Here is a 22,348-nt window from a genome sequence, read left to right as displayed (position 1 = left end):
GATGATGGATAGGAACAAAGAAAGCAAAAGCAAGTAAACAGTGGCGGTGTGGGACAGTGGGCAGGAGCCACTGCGGGAGGAGGGAAGCGAGGTTTTTTCGGTAGTGTTGTTGGTGGTGGTGGTATTATTAAGCGAGCTGGGAGGGGGCGGGGCCGAAGGGAGGACAGAGATGTCATCATGAGGGGACGGCTGGCATCCAGGTGGCGGGGGTGGGGCGTAAGCAATCGTCCGGATGACAGGCAGGAGAGCGAGAGAAGCGACGCAGGTGAGCAGAGGGATGGGCGGCTGGATGTGGGCGGCGCGCTTGAATGATGCAAGAGAATGAAGCGCTGGAGGTGTGTGTTGATGACGGGGTATTTATGCGCTCTGACCGGAAGCCAGCGTGATGAAATTGGAGTAGTTCACTCCCGAAATTAATTCATAAATTCCACAAAGTGCTTTGAAATGGATCCGCCTGTCTATTACAGCTGCGTACATCAATGCAGAAAACACACTTTTCAAGTCAACAGGGCTGGGTGTTGCATTAGCAGCCTGGCAGTGTCTTATTCCGTGTGCCCGGGGCAGCTGGCTGAAGGCGAGAGGCTCCTTCAGTGCTGTATCGATGCTGAAGCCACAGCAGTCTAAACGCCACACCAGCAAGCCTGCCACTGCCCTGCACCAACACACATCTGTCCCGTCAGAGGACAGGCAGACGAGCTACATCACCTGCGATTCTTCAATGCATCAAAATGTGCGCATAAAGGCTACATAAACAAGAACAAAATAAAATTAAAAGAAAATTAACTTTTAGCAATAAACCGTGTAAACTGGTGTATGAATCGGTATGCACATATCTTATCAGACTTGTGCAATATGAACTTAAATAACCAGTTATAAAAATAGCATAAAACGAAAGAGCTTTGAAATGACTCCTGACTGAAATGAAGCTGTTTTACAGCTGCGTATCAATGTAGAAAATGCGCAATTTCAAATCTACAGTGCCTACACTAACACAAAAATTAACATCATGATCAAACAGCTGACTAATCAAGACATTGATCCAGAGACCTGGGTTTGCAACGAGATCATTAAGACATTAAGGGATATTCAATCTAAATCAAAAGAGACAGACCGTGTGTAATTTGTAACTGAATATGCATATTGCTGATGAAGTGCAAGACGAAAAGACGCGCTCCCGCCATGAAGTGGTATCGGAACATTTCTATGAGTACTGTACGAGTACATGAGCACAGTATCGGCCCGATACCCAATGCTGGTATCGGTATCGGTGCATCCCTAATATTATGCAAGCAATCCGATGCATTATGGCCTGTTTGGCCCCCATACTACACACTCCCTGTTTAAAAGATTCAGCTATTCTAATTCTGTTCATTTAAAGAAAATCCCTTCAATGAGCAAGCCAAAGATGACATGACGGCCTCTCATTAGTGACAGCCTGTAGAAACGAGCCCCGCTTGTACACACTGGGAGATGCAGCTCCGGAGTCGGTCACATTTGCCTGCAATTCAAAATGACAACATATAAATGACGAGTTATGAGCAGTGGTGTAGTGGTGCCTGGAGAAGTGGGTATACTCTTAATTTATGCCCCCCATTACTCATTTTTTTAAAGCGGCCCAGCAAAGGATGAACGCCCTGTGTTATAAACTGTGACATGGAAGACTAGTTTTAGTTCACCCCAAAATGGGCCAGTAGTATTTGCACATTGTCACTTAACTTCTGCTGCTTGGAGTAAGGATCATTATGAAATTAATATTAGCCACAGAAGAGGTGCAGATTTTGCAAGCAATACTGACCCAAAGACTGTAGAAAGAGACAACTACATAATTATGAATTTTGAGTGAACTATTCCTTATTCCTTAGTCCATCCACACATGAAAATTGGACAACTATTCTCTAACCTTGCAAGTAGTCTGCGCCAGTAGTTTCTTTTGTAAACTATCTCTTGAAACAGCTGATTTGCAACAGATAGTGTAGGCCAGAATGTGCCACCATTATAAGTTTAAGGGGCATTTTGCAAATATTACTGGTCCTACACAGGCCTAATGCATGAATATAAGATATACCAAGATTAGGCAAGCATGGTGTTTCAGTCAGAGATTCATTTATTTAAAAAAAACATTAAAATATCATCAAAGAATTCAACAATATATTCAAAATAATGTTAAAAAGAACAATATTTAGTTAAATATGTTGTAAAATGTATATATTTTTGTTCATTATATTTATGAAAACCACAGTGAAATACTCCCTCAACCCAATGCAGGGTTTCTAAATAAGTGATCATATTTTTGGCTCAAGGGACTTAACTTCAGGTAGGTAAGTAGTGCAATACTTATATAAATACGAAATAACAAATAACTGAATTTGAACACAAGATTTTTTGTCAGTGCAGGATTTGAAACATGAACTACAGTATTTTCCAGACAGACTTGCTCTATGCAGGGGTTTTCACACTGCATTGTCTAGCGTTATGTTGGGTGTATTTGGATAAGAGCATTTGGGCTCTGAGCTGAAGCACTGATCTAAAGAAGACCTCTCCCCCCCACAGTTATCAGATTCCCTTGGCTCATCAGCTTGGAACTGGTTTGCATCAAAGTGACAGTTTTGGGGAGGATGGCACCAAGAAGAGGCCAAATAGTTTGGAATTCTGCTATGAGTTTTCTGGAGGAAGGGGCCTGTAGGTGATAAAAACTCTTTGAAGTGGACAGGAGCCGAAATCCCGACATAGAGCTACGAACCCGGGCCAACTGGCATTTCCAAAAGATGGCATGGATTGACATCAGTCATAAATCAAGCCCCCCTCCAATAGGACACTGGGGGCTGAAACCGAAATCCAATCTCAAGAACTCAGGAACCAATCACCTATTGATCTGACAGACTATAAGGAACAGCGGACAGTCAGTCGCTCTCTCTCTCTCACCTGAACCAGTAACTCGCTGCCACAGCTCAACCTGTAGCTCTGTTGCCCGAACCGGAACCAGAAACCAACCAAGTCTTTGCCGGCAACAGAAGAGTTAAACTGGGAGAAGGAGATTGAGCCGTATGAAGAATTCTTTTAAAGGACTTTATTAAATAAAGAACTTTACAGACTGCGCTGCCCGCCCGTGCCCACCTGATCAGTGGAGTTTTACGGCTGGACAATTGACTAAGTCGACTGAATACGAAAGTGTCAGTCATTTAAATAGCTATTTGAGTCCAAACCACACGGACCTCGTGCCGTGTGCTGTTATCTGAGCCCGAAGACAGAGAGGCCTCTCTGCGACGAAGTTCACATAAGTTTAACAGTTTGGAGTTCATGATTCATGACATTTGAGAAATCAATTAGAAATGTTAATCTGTGATTCATAACTCTAGAATGTGTAATATCATTTAGTTTTCTTAAATATAAATGTGTGTTGCATTAAACTGTTTTGTTGATAATTTTAGAAATAAAATCTGTCAACGCCGAGAAATATCTTCTCATTCCTGTTTAACTGTTTAGTCTGAAACTGACACAAGTTAATAGACATTAGATTATTGGTGGCCCTGCCTATCCTTAATCATTGAATAATAATCATTAAGGGGAAATTGTGGTAACAAGTAATGATAGGATCTTTCTCGGCACCTAAACGTAAATGAGACTGATATATATATAACGAGAAGTTACCTGAAGTTACATAAATACTAACCTGCGTAGTTATTTAATGTCTGACTAACAATACTAATGAGAGACTCACCTTCGTCTTACTAACCGGTATTGTAGTCAATGTGTTTATAACCTTTTTTGTTTAACGATTTGTGTTATCATATGCGATCCCATGGTCTTTGACTTGGTCACGGAAGTGATTTGTCTTTGATTTGTTGATCTAGAGTTGAATTTTAATTAGTTTTTCCCTTTTGTATAATTAGTGTAGTGCTACATTTAGTCTTTTTTTTGAATAAATTTGACAATTTATATCTTTGGAATTGGTGTCTGCGTCCAATTATTACAGAAATTGAGTTCTACAAGATTCCAGGATTCGTGATAAGGTGATACTATAAATTCACTTCTTTAATTGAAATTTATAAGTGTACCTTACGCTACACACAGAAGAGGCAGCACGGTGGCTCTTCAACCAGGTTCTTGTATACTTTCTAGGATCAATCTTGGAAGTAGGGGGTCTGTTGATGTTAATCATCATTAAGTTTGATATGTTTGAGACCAGTAGGACAGCCCTTTTGTCTGTGCTGATATTGTTCATAAGGCTAAAGTTCCTTTCACACTCTGCTATGCTGACAGGGAATGTTTTCATACAGTTAATGAGCGGTTTTAGGTTGTTGGGCTCACTGTTGGGCTCTTCCAGTAGGTCCCGCAACCCATTCAGTGCTTGGTCTGTGCACAAGTTAAATCGCTTGCACAGTCACTTAACTTGTTCTTCACCATGGCGGATGCTGGGGTTTGATGGCCATTTACTCTGAGCAAGGATGTGGAGGTCCTTGATGGTCTCATCTTCGAAAGACAAGCGTTGCTCAAGATTGTTCACAAGGCTTTGTAAGAACTGGCCTGGATTGATAGACTTGAGCTTTGCATTTCTTTTCAAGGCTATAGATCGATACACCCCACTCTCTTTTGCTTCTAAAGCCTCACCATATTTCTCACCTGGACTCTCTTTAAATTAATGTAACACTCTGCGTTTCAGCAGATGCTCTGCTCTGAGGAGAGTTATAGAACGAGCCTGAAGCTCCTGTGACAGGACACTTAATTCATGGAGTGTGTCATACATGAGCCCAAGGTCACAAAGAAATTCAGGACTTTGAACACGGTCCAATAAACCTCTGTACATTTGCTTCTCATTGTTGGACCTCCTCTCATCAGAACAAGCATTCTTAAAGTGCTGCACAAGAGCTCCCAGTGATGTCCAAACAGCACGAACAGTCCGAAAGCTACTGGCCACCCAGCGTACATCCAAGACTCTGTGAGCCTACTTCGGCTGCTGCACCTTTGAGTTCACGCTCATTTTTGTCTGACATACTAGAGTTTACCTCATCAACTACATCTGACACAGCTAGCTCAGCACTAGGCAGCACTGTGGAGTAGTGGTTAGGCAATGCTGTGGTCCCCTTGAGCAAGGTACTTCACTTAGATTGCTTTAGTAAAATGCCCAGCTGTATAAATGGCTACAAATGTAAGTTGCCCTGGATAAGAGCATCTGCTAAATGACAAATAATGTAGTTCAAGTCTATGGTTCATACTCGATGATGCTATTATGCTACTGATGATTTTGCTCTGCATCTCACTGGCAACATGTTTGGTTATTTGTGTTGCACTGTAACATGAATGAAGTATTGAGCCCATCTTTATGCCATTCAATTCCTGCAGCTCAATGAGGCTCTCATGGTCAGAAAAGGGTCTGTTCTTTTTGGCCAAATGGTAGGCTGTTCGAAACACAGCTTCGGTTTCCTTCATGTAGGAATCAGTCATAGCCTCCACCGCATTCTCAATGACCACTTCTTTCTGTTGTTCTGCCATCTTCACAACTTGAGTGTGGGCCTTAGGCAAAGCATGTTTCCTCACCTTATTTCCCAAGACTGACAGACTTCTCTCTCTACTTCCATTCTCTCTCTCTCTCTCTCTCTCTCTCTCTCGATACACCTTGCTCCTTGATGATTCCAATGGAGTTCGCAGTGCTACAGACCAGACATCCTGTGAAGCATAAACAAACAATGTAACTACTGTATTCATATTTCTATGTGTGTAGTGTCCATTTCACCCACATACATACAAGCACACAAACACACACACTGTATATTTCTCTGTGTCCACTGTTTTAGAAGCTGCCAAAACTAACAATCTACCTAAACTTACTCAATTTTTTTCATCCTAACCAGGGGTTCTTGGATTTATAATCTTATTTTTGTTTGGCTGTCCACAGGTCTGGCCAGTCATTATTGTTGTCTACAAAAACAACAACAACATGAGTGATTGAATTATGGGCTATAAATGTAATAATGGAAACAATTACCATAACCTGAACATTACTGAATTTAGTTCATTGGCACAAAATTTTACTAACAATGTGAAATCTAAATATATTTGTCATTGAATCATTCATTCAAGAGATTCGTTCAAAAACACTAAATCATCCAGTAATGAAACAAGTGACGTCTCTATGAGTGAGTCATTGAATCATTCATTAAACCAGATTATTTTTAATAATTCAAATTAAAAAAAAAATAGACTGCAGCAAATTAACATTTTGTCAGAACCTCTAGTAAATTACATGCTATTTTGTTTAGTTGTCTGTAGTGATGTTACATATGACACTGAAGATTCAAAGCGTGTATCGAGTTCGCAGCGCAATTTCTCATGAAGCTCCGTGCCGGAGCGCGTATCGTTTTCAGAGAAACACGTGATCAACGAAAAAGAAGCCTCACTTTCTTTCCAGTCACGTGAATGTGTGTCGAAATGTTTAACACAAGACCACTACTCTATGGGTCTATAGAAGTTCAAGTCCATTTACTAAACATTTTTATATATATTACATTATCATATATTCGGCCATATAAACCCCATAAATATAAATGTAAGGACATATAAGTATAAAAACCATAAAATAAGCCATATAGGCTACTTGCCTCTGTTGGTCTTATTAATAGTATTGTTGTTGTTACATTTAATTTATTGCCTCACTATAATATGTGAATTATATTATGTCACAAAGGTCGAATCATTTCAAATTGGTTTCTTGAACATGACAATGAGTTCACTGTACTAAACTGGCCCCCACAGTCACCAGATCTCAACCCAATAGAGCATCTTTGGGATGTGGTGGAACGGGAGCTTCGTGCCCTGGCTGTGCATCCCACAAATCTCCATCAACTGCAAGATGCTATCCTATCAATATGGGCCAACATTTCTAAAGAATGCTTTCAGCACCTTGTTGAATCAATGCCACGTAGAATTAAGGCAGTTCTGAAGGCGAAAGGGGGTCAAACACAGTATTAGTATGGTGTTCCTAATAATCCTTTAGGTGAGTGTATGTTATTAAGATAATTTACAAGGTCCTGCTATCAAAAAGTGCTCACCTTGGTTGACGTCTTCGATGACTATATTCAAAGTTGTGGGTGAAGAGGCAGCATCTCTGTCACCGTCAGCATCCTCTCTGACTGGGGTGGGGGACGGAGCGGGCGCGGGCACTTGGCTATCGTTAGCTGAGCTGCTGGCTAAAAGCACCGATGCAGCATTGCATCACAGGGCCAGACACAGGGTGAACACAAACAAAGCTGTTAACCCCTGGAAATCCTGAAATACAGATTTGAAAAAGCAATTTAAGCATCATTTCACCTAGTCCTTTTATTGGGTCATAAGATCATATAACAAGCCACTTGTATATTTACCATTTCAGACCTGTGCTTACTATTCAAACATGCTGTATTCTGCATTACCTCTTTTGAGGTCTTATATTGCATTGTCCCTTTTTGAGCCATGCAACATTTACATGCACATTTTGAGGGACTTCCAAGTTTAAAATGTTATTGTTATTGTCATTGTTAATATCATCACCACCACCACCTTGGGTAACAACATCAGCCAATTAAATACAATACTCTGTTATAGCGCAAGAGAGATGGAAATAGTTTGATGAATAGGGGTTTGTTGTCCTTCATACTCTCATATTTGGCTAAAAGTGCTTTGAGCTCTACGGCCTCATCTTCATTTTGCAAAAGCACTTCCAACTTGACCATTTACAGATTGATTTTAAATCCCAGACTGGTGTCCTGTTGACCAGATTGTATATGTTTTGGGCAGTAGTGTGCATATGCAATATAGTGTAACAATTGTCACCCTGGATAATAATCAAATGTTTTTAACATTAGGAAATCATCAATTAAATAAACAAATAAAGCTGTATATATTTGTTTACCACTGCCTCTAAAATGTCGTGACATCATTTTAAAGCTGCTTTTCCATTTACATATATTGTCAAGGTGTGTACAATGGGATACACTCATACAGTAGCATCATTGCATTTGGGCACGGGGTACATGCCCCCTCAAATGATTTCCATTGTTTGTATTTTTTATGTCAAACTTGTCAAAATGTGCATATATTTATCAATCAATCTGAAACCTTTCATTTGATAAAAACAAATTGGTAACACTTTACAATGAGTGTCTATTGTATACCATTAATATGTTAATTAACATGACCAAGTCAGTAACTATTGCATCAACATGGCATGAAAATAATTTGTTAATGTTTACTAATGAATTAAGTACTTTTATTTTTATTTTCAATCTCTGAACCTGAATAGTTTTTTTTAAGCCTACTGCATTTTTACAGGATTGGAAAAATGTTTAAAAAAAATCTGAAGTCCTACCAATACTTTTGCAATATGTATGTTCAGCAGGGTTCGCAACCCTGGTCCTGGGGACACCCTACCCTACCCTAGTGGTTTTTGTTACTTAATTGAACCATTCATTTAAGTAATTTGATTACATTGGACTCTTTAAATTGTTTAACTGATACAGAAGTTGGTTCCTTACTAAGATGATCATTTCCTTATATAATGTTATACTTAACTTTAAATCCTTCGTGTTAGAAATAATTAAAAGGCTCTGATTTAAGAAATGATTAGTTCAATGAAGGGTTCAAATCAGGGTCGGTGGTACTCCAGGACAGGTTTCAGAATCACTGCTCTGAATGATTTGCAGGTAAATCATTTCTAGATATCTTAAAACACCTTAATTCAATATCTGTAAATGGTTTAAAGATATCTGAAATTCAATGAACGATATCTTGAAATAATACTAGAGAGATTTCTAAATGATCATTCGGCTTGCCATCAAGTTCAAGCAGGAATTTGATTGTTTTACAGCAATTACACAACACTGCTGCCCTCTTGTGGACAGATAGATGCATTGAAAGCAGTGTACAGTGTACAGTGTACAGGCGTGTGGACCAGATATGAACTCGGACTGAAAGCAATCATGAATCTGCGCAGAAGTCATGTTGACACATTTAAAACGATTCCAAATTGTCTCATACATGGAAAGGCATCAGCTTCAAAACGCTGCCCTATATTTAACAGTCAGTGGCTAGGGTTGCCACCTTTGATTTGTCTGCTGTTGTCCTTTTCTACATTAAATACAGCCATTTTACTTCAATGTGTAAACATATACTGTCTAATTATAATCTAATCATATGTACATATACTCCCTTTAGCAATGAAAACATGATTATTATAACATGTATTATAATTATAAACAACTTTTTAGCTTAATGAAATTGGGCAACCCAACACTGAAATGTATCACCGCTCTTTCCATGTGTATTTCTCATCCCTTTTTGCTGCCTGCAGAAGTCCCTGTGGTCCCTCAATGAATGCTTTAAACTCCAAGCATGATAACTGAAAGTTGAATCTAATTTGACGTTCTGCTTTGACCAACCCCACTGACATCCTGTTCCTTTTGTCTGACCAGACATCCTCCATATGGCTAAATACACGCTCAGCATAGGCGTTACTGACGGGGACAGACAAAACAAAGGATACCACTTTGAGCAATTCAGTCGCTGCTTTCTCCTTCTTGGAAAAAAAAAGCTGGTGGACAGGGGTGGTGGGGGGAGGAGGGAGGGTTGTCGTGCTCTGGCTCCTCTCCTTGGCGACAGCTGTGTTTTACCCGTTTACGGACACAAGATTGGATGTATGAACATATCCAGGAAGACAACACAACAGCAGTAGAAGGAAAACAAACGATATTGATTTATTATTTCTTTGAAACTAATAAATTCTAATTTAAATGTAGATTTTCACAAAAAACGGGACAACGGGAGGAGGGAGGGTTGTCATGCAATTAAAAAGTCTTCGGGTGCAGGGGGGGCAGGGGTGGTGTGGGGAGGACGGAGGGTTGTCATGCAATTAAAAAATAACAATTAAAAAAAGTCTTCGGGGGCAGGGGGGGCGGCATCGGGGGCAGGGGGGCTGTCTTCGGGGGCCGGGGGGGTGTCTTCGGGGGCCGGGGGGGCTGTCTTCGGGGGCAGGGGGGCTGTCTTCAGGGGCAGGGGGGGCTGTCTTCGGGGGCAGGGGGGGCGGCTTCGGGGGCAGGGGGGCTGTCTTCGGGGGCAGGGGGGCTGACTTCGGGGGCAGGGGGGGCGTCTTCAGGGGCAGGGGGGGTGTCTTCGGGGGCAGGGGGGGCGTCTTCGGGGGCAGGGGGGCTGTCTTCAGGGGCAGAGGGGGTGTCTTCGGGGGCAGGGGGGGCGTCTTCAGGGGCAGGGGGGCTGTCTTCAGGGGCAGGGGGGGTGTCTTTGGGGGCAGGGGGGGCGTCTTCAGGGGCAGAGGGGCTGTCTTTGGGGGCAGGGGGGGCGTCTTCAGGGGCAGGGGGGCTGTCTTCAGGGGCAGGGGGGGTGTCTTCGGGGGCAGGGGGGCTTTCTTCAGGGGCAGGGGGGGTGGCAGGGGGGGAGGGGGGGACAGGGGTGGTGGGGGGAGGAGGGAGGGTTGTCGTGCTCTGCCTCCTCTCCTTGGCGACAGCCAGTAGAAAGGAGCCCCGCTTGTATATACAGGGAGATGCTGCCCCCGAGTCGGTCACATTTGCCTGCAATTCAAAAAGACAACATATAAATGACTGTTGCACTGATAACACGTCGCGTGCATTTGTAAAACACACATGAGCACTTCTGTGGTATTCATTGAGAAACATTTCTGTCCAGCTTGCTTAAAAAAGTAAGTTACACTTCAAACGACCTGCAACATTTGTAATCCAGCATGACGCACAATGACACATTAACCCAATCAACAGTATGTAATGCAGATCAATGCTTCAACACTAACTCAGTACCAATTCAGCACATGTAGTGAAGCTATTCTGTTAACCTTAGTAGTACATGTATCATATCCCTATATGGAAGTTTAAATGTTTAAACTAGTGGGATCCTAGTGGGGGGTCACATTTGGAGGAATTGGAAATGGGAGTGTTAGGGAACTGGTGTCCCCCAGCACTCCCATTTCAGATGTTTTTAGCGCCAACCTCAGTACTACTTGCGTGCGTGTCCCTTTAGTTAGGAGAGCGGGGAACCATCACTCTGAAAACACAGTCCAGCCACTTACCGCGTCCAGGGTGAGGAGGGTGGACAGCATGTCTCCCGACCTGCCCGTGGCCACATCATTATGCAGCAGGTTCTGCCTCAATGCAGCTGCCCTCTGGAGCCCCATCTCCCTCTCTTCAACCTTCTTCTGGTTGATGGGGAGCGCCTTCACTTCTGCCACGATTCTGCCATGAGTAGGAGGACACAGAACACGTCAGCTCAGCTGGGTCGTGCTGGTCGTGGAGCTTCGGGGGGTCGAAGCTGATCGAGCCAAATCGTTCCAGAATGTGTTGTCGGAGGCAGAAACTTTATTCAATTACCTTTCTTTTTGTTGGGAGGCTGATGAACTGCACTTCTAACCCTGTGCGTCTGTGTAAACAAGGTCACTGTCTCACAGCCTTGCTGTGCTACGGTACTGTGCCATAGTGCAGCCCTGATACCCAGAGGAACAGAGTCTGATAAGAACCAGTTTTCTCCAGCAATTTGGGCTCGATACATCACACAAACCCCCCTATTATTAAACATTAAGTATGCTTTAATTTTCTCCGGTTTAACCATATATGGGGTTTTCCTAATGAGTTGTCAGGCAGAACCCGAACTTGCACTCATCACGGGACAGACGTGTGGGTCCTGTTATCTTTCGCTCCTGTCTGGTCTGCATAAAAGAGAAGTTACAAACTACAGGCACTAATTCTGTTCTTGAGATCGCCTCTTGAACCTCTTCCTTGCAGCTGCATATATTCAAAACCTTGACTGGAAACAGCTCTCTCCGGATTTCTTTGACTCTTCAGAGGCCTTTATCTAAGGTGACGCCCATTCAGTAACACAACTGCATTACAGACATAACAGGGAACTGTACAGAAGTGATATTGGTTACAAAACTTAAAACATACCACAATGGATAAAAAAAAGTTAAGCTCTCATCATTACTCCTTTTCTCCCTCTTTGGTTCCAAGTATCTGTGGCAGGTTTCTAAATTCAAAATAACTAAGCAGAGACTGGTGCTGCTCTGTCATTTTCCTCCAGAGCTACTAAACTAGTGATCGCGGAGCGGCAGATCCCCGGCATCTTCAAATGATGCCACAAGGAGCTCATGTCACGTCAGAGCCTGTACAGTGGGCACCTCCAGCAGGCCCAGTGTGACGCACGAGACCAGTGACCAGACACTGCCCTGGGTGTTCTCTCGCTGGGTGCGAGAGGTGACCATATTTTGTGAAGCCTGTTCAGTTTGTATGGATGTCAGCAAAGCCAGGAGAGGGTGCTCTACTGTGCAGCTAGGCCACTCACCGGTTAAGCTCGGCACGGATCGCGTAGTACTCCCTCATATTCCTCTTCCTGTCCTCTACGTGCTGCTTTAATGCCGCCAAGGTCTTGTGGTTCAGGTTTGGCAGGCGTCGGTGTTTGTGGGGAGTTTGCCGTTGGGTCGTCTCAGGCTCCCGTACCTCCTCCTCCTGCTGGCCGACCCCTGCCTGCTCCTGGGCCTGTCAGTACAGCGCACACACACACACGTACATGTTTAAAGAAGCGCACAAGAAGTGATGCATCCGACTGCGCTCGGGGGGACTTTGCGGCATTCAGCTGAGCTGTGCTTCACTGCAGTGTAGCATGAAGTTAGATTATTGTTAGAATCATCCAGTCATTGATTCAGTTAAGTCAGAGCTCAGGACGAAGGAACGCAACAAGGATCTGTATTTCTAATGGCAGCATTTGGTACCGTTGCATTACTGTTTTGTAATTTATTTTAAGACATTAATAGGAATTCTGGTCATTATTTTCACAGCAGCACAATTTTCTGTAACAGAAGGGTCTTGATCAAATGGGAAACTGAACAAAAAAACCCTGATCATTTTCAAAGGAAGGTCTCTGCTCTTTTCAACTTCAGTGTGCAGTGCATTTCATGCTTATTAGAATCACAGACAAAATCCCACAGGACTCTTGCACTTCTGACTTGGTTGTACTGTGGTTTAAGCATAGTGCTACAGTGCTTTCCCACGGATTCAACGTCTTCGCAGTGCTTTACTACCCTGGACGAGGGGAAAACCCTGAAAGATTTCAGGGCATATTCACTATGGAAGACCATGGATTATTCATGGCAGAATGTAGTAAAGGCAGCACTGTGGAGTAGTGGTTAGGGCTCTGGACTCAAGACTAGAAGGTTGTGTTCAAATCCTGGGTGAGAGTGCTGTTGTACCCTTGAGCAAGGTACTTCACTTAGATTACTCCAGTAAAAATGCCCAGCTGTATAAATGGGTACAAAATGTAAGTCGCCCTGGATAAGAGCGTCAGCTAAATGACAAAAATAATAAATAATAATAATAATAAAAAGCACAGTGAAGGCTTGGTAAAACCACTGCACAACTACAGACCTACAGTAATTTGATCAGGGTCAAATTGTAAAAGGGAAGCATGACCTGCCTTGGGCACAGCTTTGCAGCACATCTCTTTCCACTCTGCCACGCTGACTTCCCTATGCAGTCCTTACACTGCGCTGTATTTTAGTACACAATCGATACAGTGCAGCCTGTGTTTCACTGACCTGGGTGCTCTGTGTGGACTCCTTCTTAGCCTTCTCTTCATCGTCTATTGCCATGAGCATCTGCAGGTTGGTTGATATCACAGCAACCAGCAGGTTGACAAGGATGAAAGTCACACACATCATGTACAACAAAAAGAAAATGGAACCCCCAATCATCACCCAGCCTCCTTTTGCCCTGCAAACACACGGGGAGAAGAGAGGGAAACGAATCAATGTTAACAAATTCTGCATCGACACTATGCAGACAAAATCCATGAATCAACAAAACTGGTTATGTATAGATTTAACCAAGTTTAAACCTCGTTCTGGTCTTACTAAATTATATCTAGTGTACTGACATGGACAGAGCTTGAGGCTGTTAAAGCAGCCACACAATCAGGCAACTTTCCAGACGTATTTTCATGACTGTAGCACTGATAGCACTCGCTGCATAACTGTACCAAGCCCAGTGTGGTGTGCAAAACCATGATATGCTGGGGTCTGCTCCAACTTGTGCTTGGTGTTGTGGCATCCTTATGTCAACATTGCTCATTATATGTCAGGACTCTGTTCTATCACTGTAGCTGTGCTTTTGTGTTCTCGCTGGACTGGTTTTGTTTCCGCTTAGTCTGACTGCAGAGGCTAAGGGTGTTTTGCCATTACCATTAACCTTGTGTTACTCGTGTGTGAGAGTACGTACAGTAACTGCTTAAAGATGTTCACCCATCCATCTTGCGTGATACAGATGAAGAGAGAGAACATCGAGGCACCCAGAGTCCCGAAGGCCGAGGGAACGTCATGCCCAAACAATGCGTTTCCAAATAACGCAAACGTCTACAGACAGAAACACAGCAATGAATAAACTGAACTGACATTAATCACAAAGCATAGGATTGGAATAATAACAGGGCTCCACTGAAGCAAACTATTCTATATCTTATCTCTCGGTCAAGAACAAGTTGACAATGACATCACTGAGCAACTGGCTGAGTGAATGGAGATCGTGATCCACTGACTATGCAGCACAATGGGCAGATATCTTACCACCATTATGATCATCAGCAGCGCAGTGATATTGGCCACCTCTGGTATGGAATCCCAAAGCGCCTGGAAAATGATCTGCACACCCCTTAGTGCAGACACGCAGCGGAATATGCGCATCACCCGCAGGATCCTGCGCACAATAGACAGAACACACCAAAGAAGATCAAAATCACACCACACGTCTGAACATCAGTTACACATTCATACTGCTACGAATGATGACAATATAATACTGGATGGTAGGAAGTCAGGACTGGGGCTCAAACACAGATCGCTAGCTTTGCAGACAAGCTTGTCACTGACTGTCCGTTGCTGCCTCTATCCTCTCTTCAGCAGCACACAGGCTGAAGAGTCTTAAATAAAACCATTCAATGGCAGTAACTGACCAAGTCCTTTCACTGACCTGAAAATCTTCAATATGGTGGTAGTGCTTCCCGCAGGCATTGCGATGGGAAGCACAATATGGCAGCCAACATTGAAGAGATCAAAAATGTTCCACCGATCCTGAAAAAAAGAGCAAAGCAGGTTGGAGTGTTACACTGAAGGAGGCTGTGAGAGTGTGTATGTAACTTGTGATCATCCACAACAGTGCAACAGAGAACGCATGCAAAATGAATGGTAATGAAGATGTGTAAGCTCTCTGGCACATACAGAAATTGAAACCTGGCAAACACAGCTGCGAGTCTTTTGGGGTAAATCTCTACCAGCGTTGCATATCTGGATTATGCAATATCCGTGCATTGGTCTTGGCAAAATTGTTCACACTGTCAAGTTGGGCCACTCAAGGACAGTAACTTAGTTTTTTCTAGTTTCTTGCCACTCCAGTGTCACTTTGCCTGTGGCTTCTCAGACCAATGCCCTTCTTTACCCTGCTGCTCGGATTGGGAGGATGACCCGCTCTAAGCAGATTCAGACTACCAAACTGTGGGACGTCACAGAGACGGGTGTATTTCATGTGGAACACTTATTGCACACAGATGGACTCCATTCACTGTGTCAATTCTGAAGGCACTTGGTTGCACCAGAGCTTATTTACGAGTGAAAAGCAAAGGCGCTGAATACTCATTGGATTAAGTTTTAATTGTTTTTTCACCCCCCCCATTGTTCCCCACATTGAAAGTGTGGAGCAGGTTGTGTAGATCCCATTAAATGCATCACGATTTCAGGTTGTAACACATCAAAATGTATTCTTCCTATAGTCGCTGTGTCTATGCACATACCACTGTCTACCAAAGAGGTCTTTGATGTCAATGGCCAATACGAGCAGAAGGGAAAGACAATTGTCCATATCTAAGCCTTGGTTTCCTTCCCTTAAATCTAAAATTACTCACCTTCCAGAAAATGATGAAGCCACGGAACCACTTGAGGCCAATCTCCCACACGAAGATCACCAACAGGACTCGTTCAACAAAAAAGAAGGCAGTGGCATAGGTCTGAAACAGAAGTTTATTAAAGCTGTGAATGCTGTCCAACTCTAGCTGTGAAGAACCCCGGTGTCTTTTGAATATCAATTTTAAATGAACCCCTCTCTTATTAATTGAAGCCACTTCGGAAACCGAAGCCATCAAGAGCTCAGCTGTGAATACAACGCAGCAGACAGAAACCACCTCCAGGAAATGGGCGACTCTGAAATCCCATTGGAGGACACCTGCAAGTCACCCACATTACAGGACAGTAGTGGTGAGTGGAGTTAATTAACAATGGAGAACAAAATGTGAAGGCATAAATATACATCATGGACAGCTCCAATTTAAAATCAAACAGTTTCACAGTGACTTACTGCAGCAATGGATGGGATGGTCTGCAAGCAAACCAAGAGACAACTGAAGGATCTAACACAGGTCATAACAAAACGAAAAAAGAAGGAGTTTAAAAGCCCTCCGATCAGTTTCTCAGCCACTTTCTCCTCTGCGTCACAATCATCCTGCAAAGGGAGGATACAAACAGGCCAGCAATTAACATCCAGTCAGCGGCTTCCAATTAAATTAGTATGTCACCCATTTCCTGATTCCCATCAGCCCATCCTGTTATTATTATTATTATTATGCATCCAAGGCCATTTACATGTTCATTCCAAATAACATACACGTTACAGGAGGGTTGACAACATTGCTACAAAAAAAACAAAAAACACATGTAATGTTCTTACAGCAAAAAACATTAAGTTGTATATCTGTAACTAAACCAGTCATGTCGATATACTGCTACACTGAGATATGAACCTATGACTTATCCTCAGGCACGCACGCACTCACTCACCTCCCCATCAAGTATGCTCCACTTACTAATCCTCTCTGGCTCTGCGTCCCTGTCCCTGCTCATTTTACACTTTGAGTGATGCTGAAAATAAGAAACGGCATAAGAAACAGGTGACAAGGGCGGCCTCCAGTCAAGAAGCCTCCTGAAGACTTTCCCAGCACATTTCCTTGTCATTTCTATGACACTACACAGTCATATCAACCCTTTTATACACTGCATTTTATTCCTCAAACCCTTTAAGTGGCTTCAGTTTTTCTAAGCCCTGTTGTCTCAGTACCATCATTTGAGAAGATATGATGACAAAGTGTTCAACTCTAATAGATTCATGGATTGAATGAGACAGATGTCATTTCATTAAGAGGGTGATATACTGAACATACTTCGCTTTGAGGGCTGTATTACTCATACCTTTGGGTATTTCTGGTAAAAAAAGTATGTGTTGAATATGTTCATTTTATAAGCAGCTGAAATGCTTACATACATAAATCACCACCCTGTATATTAATATATTATTCATTTCAAATAATATTATCATTCCTGGAATTTGAATCTGGTCAAATACCGTCAAACATGAAAGACCCTGCATAGAAAACTGTTAAGTAGGCGTTTAAAAAACAACAAGGTGTAACTGAATGATGCGGGACGTCTCTACTTAACCGACCTGCAATACAACTCACTTCCCCGGGTGGTGAAATCGTTTAACAGAAAGCAAGAGTTACAGGCCAACTTGCGAGCTTTTCTTTAATGTTGCTGCTCCAGTCAAAAAACACCCGTTTTGTTAATACACAGTACAAAGGCTTTATGGACAACGCAGTGAAGGACATGATCCATTCAACGGTTGTATTCATGAAAACACGAGTTGAAGATTAGCCCAAACGTTTCTGTTATTGAGAACAATTTGCACCAGTAAAAAACAAAAACGTTCAAAGTCCTTAGAGGGATGTAGTAATCGCTCCACAATTAGTATTATAATTATGAATAATAATAAGCGCTGAGATTTAGGACAAGTCCTACATACAGGCGCTGCTTTATAAATCAGCCGTTGAGACCAATTCAAATCAAACAGTCGGATAACACTTCTTTGTTGACTTATGAACATCACACGTACAACATTTTCACAAACACCGCCTTTGTACTGTTTTTCAAAACCAGCACAACTAATCAAATAACGACAATATGGATATATGACGTGTAGAAATTCACGATGATAATTCTTTCACAATGGACTGATTTGATCACAAGCCCAGGTTGTCGGCTACATATGAAATGTAATAATACAGGCAGTGTTTGAAGGAGGACGTTTATACTGTACTATTAAATGCTGACCGTTAACAGCTGAAACGCCACTATTTCATTCAAATCTGCAGTAACAGGATCGGACAAGCAGGAAAACCATCATAGAGATTTTCATTTCAATTTCCAACGCCGTTCAAATGGCGGTTATGGCGCTGCCGGCGCTGAACTAAATTCAAACTCCAAATGCAGTTTTAACCATTTATTTCACCCGTCGCTACCTGAAGGTGTTAAAATGCCATTTGATGCCAGAGCAATGATAAGTGACTCACTTTTGCGTAGACTTTGCTGGGTGTCTGGCACGTCTGTCCGCCGCTCCTCTACCCGCCAACAGCCGCTCGTCACAGCCGCCTCTTCTCACCTGCTCGCGTCTCCCACAGCGCTCCGACGTCACACGCTGCCCGTGCGGCCACCGCACGTCAATTCCTGTGGCCGCACAGAGCGAACAGAGCATGCGCACAGTGCATCAACAGCGCGGCTGTGAGCGCATGCGTGTCTTATTACTAGTGCGTTACTGTAGTATAATCATTGTTTTGGTTTCATAAAACAATCAAAGGAATAATGCAACAAAACAATACAATAATGTAATATAAAATCAATAGGAAAGTACTCGTGAGTAGTCCCAGTGTGTGATACATTTCACATTAAACGAAGGTATGGGGCCTGGACTATAAGATAAGTGTGTTAATAACATACATTTGGAGATATTCAGCATTCTCATGGATTAATTACTTTCCATTGTATCTTCTTGGACTGGTTTGAGTAACTGAAGGTCTTCTAATCTTTCTCTTATCTGAGAGATTTCCAATTGTACATGGGTAATCCAGAAGATACAGACAATATCTATGACCCAGACAGAAAATAAGAAGTATCGGAACCATTCCCCAGGAAACCCTGTAAGGAAAGAAAAAGCTTAGGCTTTAAACTGTAAACTGTATACAGTTTAGTCCTGACGTTGTCACAAAATATTGCCCCTTCACACTTTAACGTTGTATCTCTGTGATTGTGGATACACACACACTTCCTTTTAACACATTGGCCAAGGAAACTTGTACACAGTGGCATGGTGGGGTAAAGTTACATTTATAATGATACCAATATTATCAATGATATTTTTATTTATTGTTACTTACAGTGCAGGTGTGATGTTCTTGAGTAGGAATTTCCTAAAGATGAAAATCAACATAAAGGCATAATAAGCTGAAAGTTCTTCTTCCTCCACATTTTCAGATGAATACAGACTCTTGTTTCAGTGTTTCAATGAAACTGAAGAATATAAAGTTAATCCTAAAGGCAGACTGAGTGTTTTCCATGGTTCACTAAGGATGCAAAATAATATATGATGTCTAAAAGAGGAAATATATAATTTCCTTCTGTTTGAAGGATTATTGTAATTTTTGTTTTAAATACTCTTGCTTTCACAAATCATCTACAAAGCAAAAGACAAATGTGCAAAATGAATGATGAATATTGTCCTAATTCCTAACACCTAACTTCATACCTCTGGATGGATCACAGAAATTGACGATCAGACTCTGTTATAGGATTCATTGCTCCTGTCTCTTTGAACAAGATTAAACTGTACTCTTGTCTACAGTGTTTTTACATCTAACTAAACATAACACCTAATAACAACCCAAACACTGAGCTCATACAAACCAACATACAGTTTACTGACATAATCTTTGTTTAAGCCTATATTATAATTAATATGTTCACTTCTCTGTGAGGTGGGCATACAATGCAGGCACAGACCAGGTTAAAAACAAGGCCACAGCTTTTATTCAACCACTAAAAAATATTTTAAAAACAGAATTACTAGCACCAAAAGTGCCACACAAGCAACACAATGCAATGATCTACTGTGTAAAACAGCAGTATGTAATGTGCAGAATGGAATTAATGAAAATTTCAAAGAAGCACAATGTCCAAGAAAAACGTTAGCTCCAATATCTATAATGCAAAGAATAATAAATCAAATCATGTGAAAACTCCACAATCAAATGTTATTTGAGCGGAGAGATGAATGAGGCACATGCGGGTTTATAACCCCTGACCTGGAACCCCAAGCCCTCCTTCTTAAAGAGGACGTCACCCTCGCTCCACACACCCCGTGTATAACATGTATAATAACGTGAGTATCGCATCTTTCATAAAGTGTGTGTGGGGGGGGCACCTACGATGAGGTGGACAAATTGATGCGCTCTCACTATTGGTGGGGGGTGGGGGGGCTCAATTGATGCTTATGCTTATTAAGTATTGATGGTTAACAACACAATCTACTAAATTCCTTTTTCTTACAAACGTTGAGTCAAAGTTTTTCATTTCTTCTACCTGGATGTCAGAAGCAGTTTAATCCGGATCCACAAAGCTGACTGTGCATCAGAGCTCATAGTTTGAGTTGATTTCTCACTTAATCCACAGTTCAGTAGGGATTGTAGCAGTCTGATTCACCTTTACAAATAATAGTTAATATAACGGGCTCATCATGCGCACAACAGAGTGCAACAGTATACTACACAGCCCTTCCTACATTTAGGTGAATTGTAAATCATACAATTTTCCATTGTCTTGGAGTAAACCCATCAAGATTCTAGCATCATTTCACTGATAGTTTAACTCCTCTCTTACCTTGCTATTTCTAGGGCCGTTGCCATTTTATACAAGCACCTTTACCACTCTGCCAACAAATGCTCATTAGAGATTGAGATCACAGATCTGGATCTCATATTTGGCTAAAAGTGCTTTGATCTCTACGGCCTGATCTTCATTTTGCAAAAGCACTTCCAACTTGACCATTTACAGATTGATTTTAAATCCCAGACTGGTGTCCTGTTGACCAGATTGTATATGTTTTGGGCAGTAGTGTGCATATGCAATATAGTGTAACAATTGTCACCCTGGATAATAATCAAATGTTTTTAACATTAGGAAATCATCTCTTTTAAGTTTTGAAGTTTATTGTCAAGACATTGATACATGTTGTTTGTTGTGTTCCTTTTATGTCTGTGTAACTTGGTGTATGCTGCCTTTTTGGTCAGGGCTGACTTGTAAAAGATGTAAATCTCAATGTGATTTCTCTGGTTAAATAAAGGATCAATTAAATAAACAAATAAAGCTGTATATATTTGTTTACCACTGCCTCTAAAATGTCGTGACATCATTTTAAAGCTGCTTTGGCATTTACATATATTGTCAAGGTGTGTACAACGGGGTACATCCCCCCCCCAAAATAATTTCCATTGTTCGTATTGTTTACATCGAACTTATCTAAATAGTGTTTTATATTTGCATATATTTATCAATGGATCTAAAACCTTTTATTTGATAAAAACAAACTGGTAACTTCTTTACAAGTTCAGCTAAAGAAGACCCTCATGTCCCAATCCACACACATTGATTGCAATGGTTTTAACAATGCAAGCTTTGTATGACTATATACTCAATATGCCTACAAAGGACCTTTCAAGAACAACACTTGGTCCTGAGCAAAAGCTCCTACAATATTGTAATGAAAGAGCCCAGTTTAATTGTTCAGTAATGGCAGTTTCCCCTCACCTGGATCCCCAAACACCTGTGTCTAGGAGTCGTGATGCAAGCTGATCACCTGATGGCAGGTGAATTTCCTGGAAGCTACCCCACCTTGGGTTGTAAGTGAGAAAGCCCTGAGTGTCAAAGACTCATCTCTGGCAACTGGCAAGGTGCTCATTTCTGTTCACAATGTAAACAGCCAGTGGCCCCACTCGCTCTCCTGTAGAGTACAGATGTTCTTCTAGAACATGCAGGTGTGAAAAATCATCCTCAGGTTTTGCACATGAAACTGTTCCAGAAACTGGCAATATTCTGTGCCCCGCACTTGGAAACAAGTCATGTGCACACAAGAATGACCGAGCCCTCAAGAGATGTTAAGTACACTTGGTAATGACATGTCACGTCTTCTATGGAAGTCATTAAAACAGTTGTCAATGTTTTTGTTTTTCATTTATTTACTTCAAGAGAAACGTCTATTCGATAAATAACTGCCATTTCCCCGCCTCAAGGTCTTCATCTAGTGGAATTTCTACTGCTTATACACTGTAATGATACAAAATAAAATAAAATCCTTACACTTGGAATTTGAAAGATGAGGAAAAAGGTGACCAAAAAATGACCAGCAACTAGTCACATTTCTGGACAAGTGGGGCAGAGACCTTG

At 41.9% G+C, this 22,348-nt stretch overlaps 2 long non-coding RNA genes across 2 annotated transcripts; both read right to left on the bottom strand.

The window, feature by feature from the left end:
• Positions 1 to 13,615: 13,615 nt before the first annotated feature.
• LOC136760374 (uncharacterized) lies at positions 13,616 to 14,905 on the bottom strand. The gene is made up of 3 exons (XR_010820191.1): positions 14,603 to 14,905; positions 14,259 to 14,392; positions 13,616 to 13,754 (listed from the first exon to the last, which is right to left on the bottom strand). It is a non-coding gene; the product is annotated as an uncharacterized LOC136760374 (long non-coding RNA).
• Positions 14,906 to 16,388: 1,483 nt separating this feature from the next.
• LOC136760372 (uncharacterized) lies at positions 16,389 to 18,523 on the bottom strand. Its single transcript, XR_010820190.1, has 3 exons — positions 18,427 to 18,523; positions 16,862 to 16,942; positions 16,389 to 16,526 (listed from the first exon to the last, which is right to left on the bottom strand). It is a non-coding gene; the product is annotated as an uncharacterized LOC136760372 (long non-coding RNA).
• Positions 18,524 to 22,348: the final 3,825 nt, after the last annotated feature.

The sequence above is a fragment of the Amia ocellicauda genome, chromosome 10 (assembly GCF_036373705.1).
Source record: "Amia ocellicauda isolate fAmiCal2 chromosome 10, fAmiCal2.hap1, whole genome shotgun sequence".
Taxonomy (NCBI): Eukaryota; Metazoa; Chordata; class Actinopteri; order Amiiformes; family Amiidae; genus Amia; species Amia ocellicauda.
This window is presented reverse-complemented; position numbering and strand designations above follow the sequence as displayed.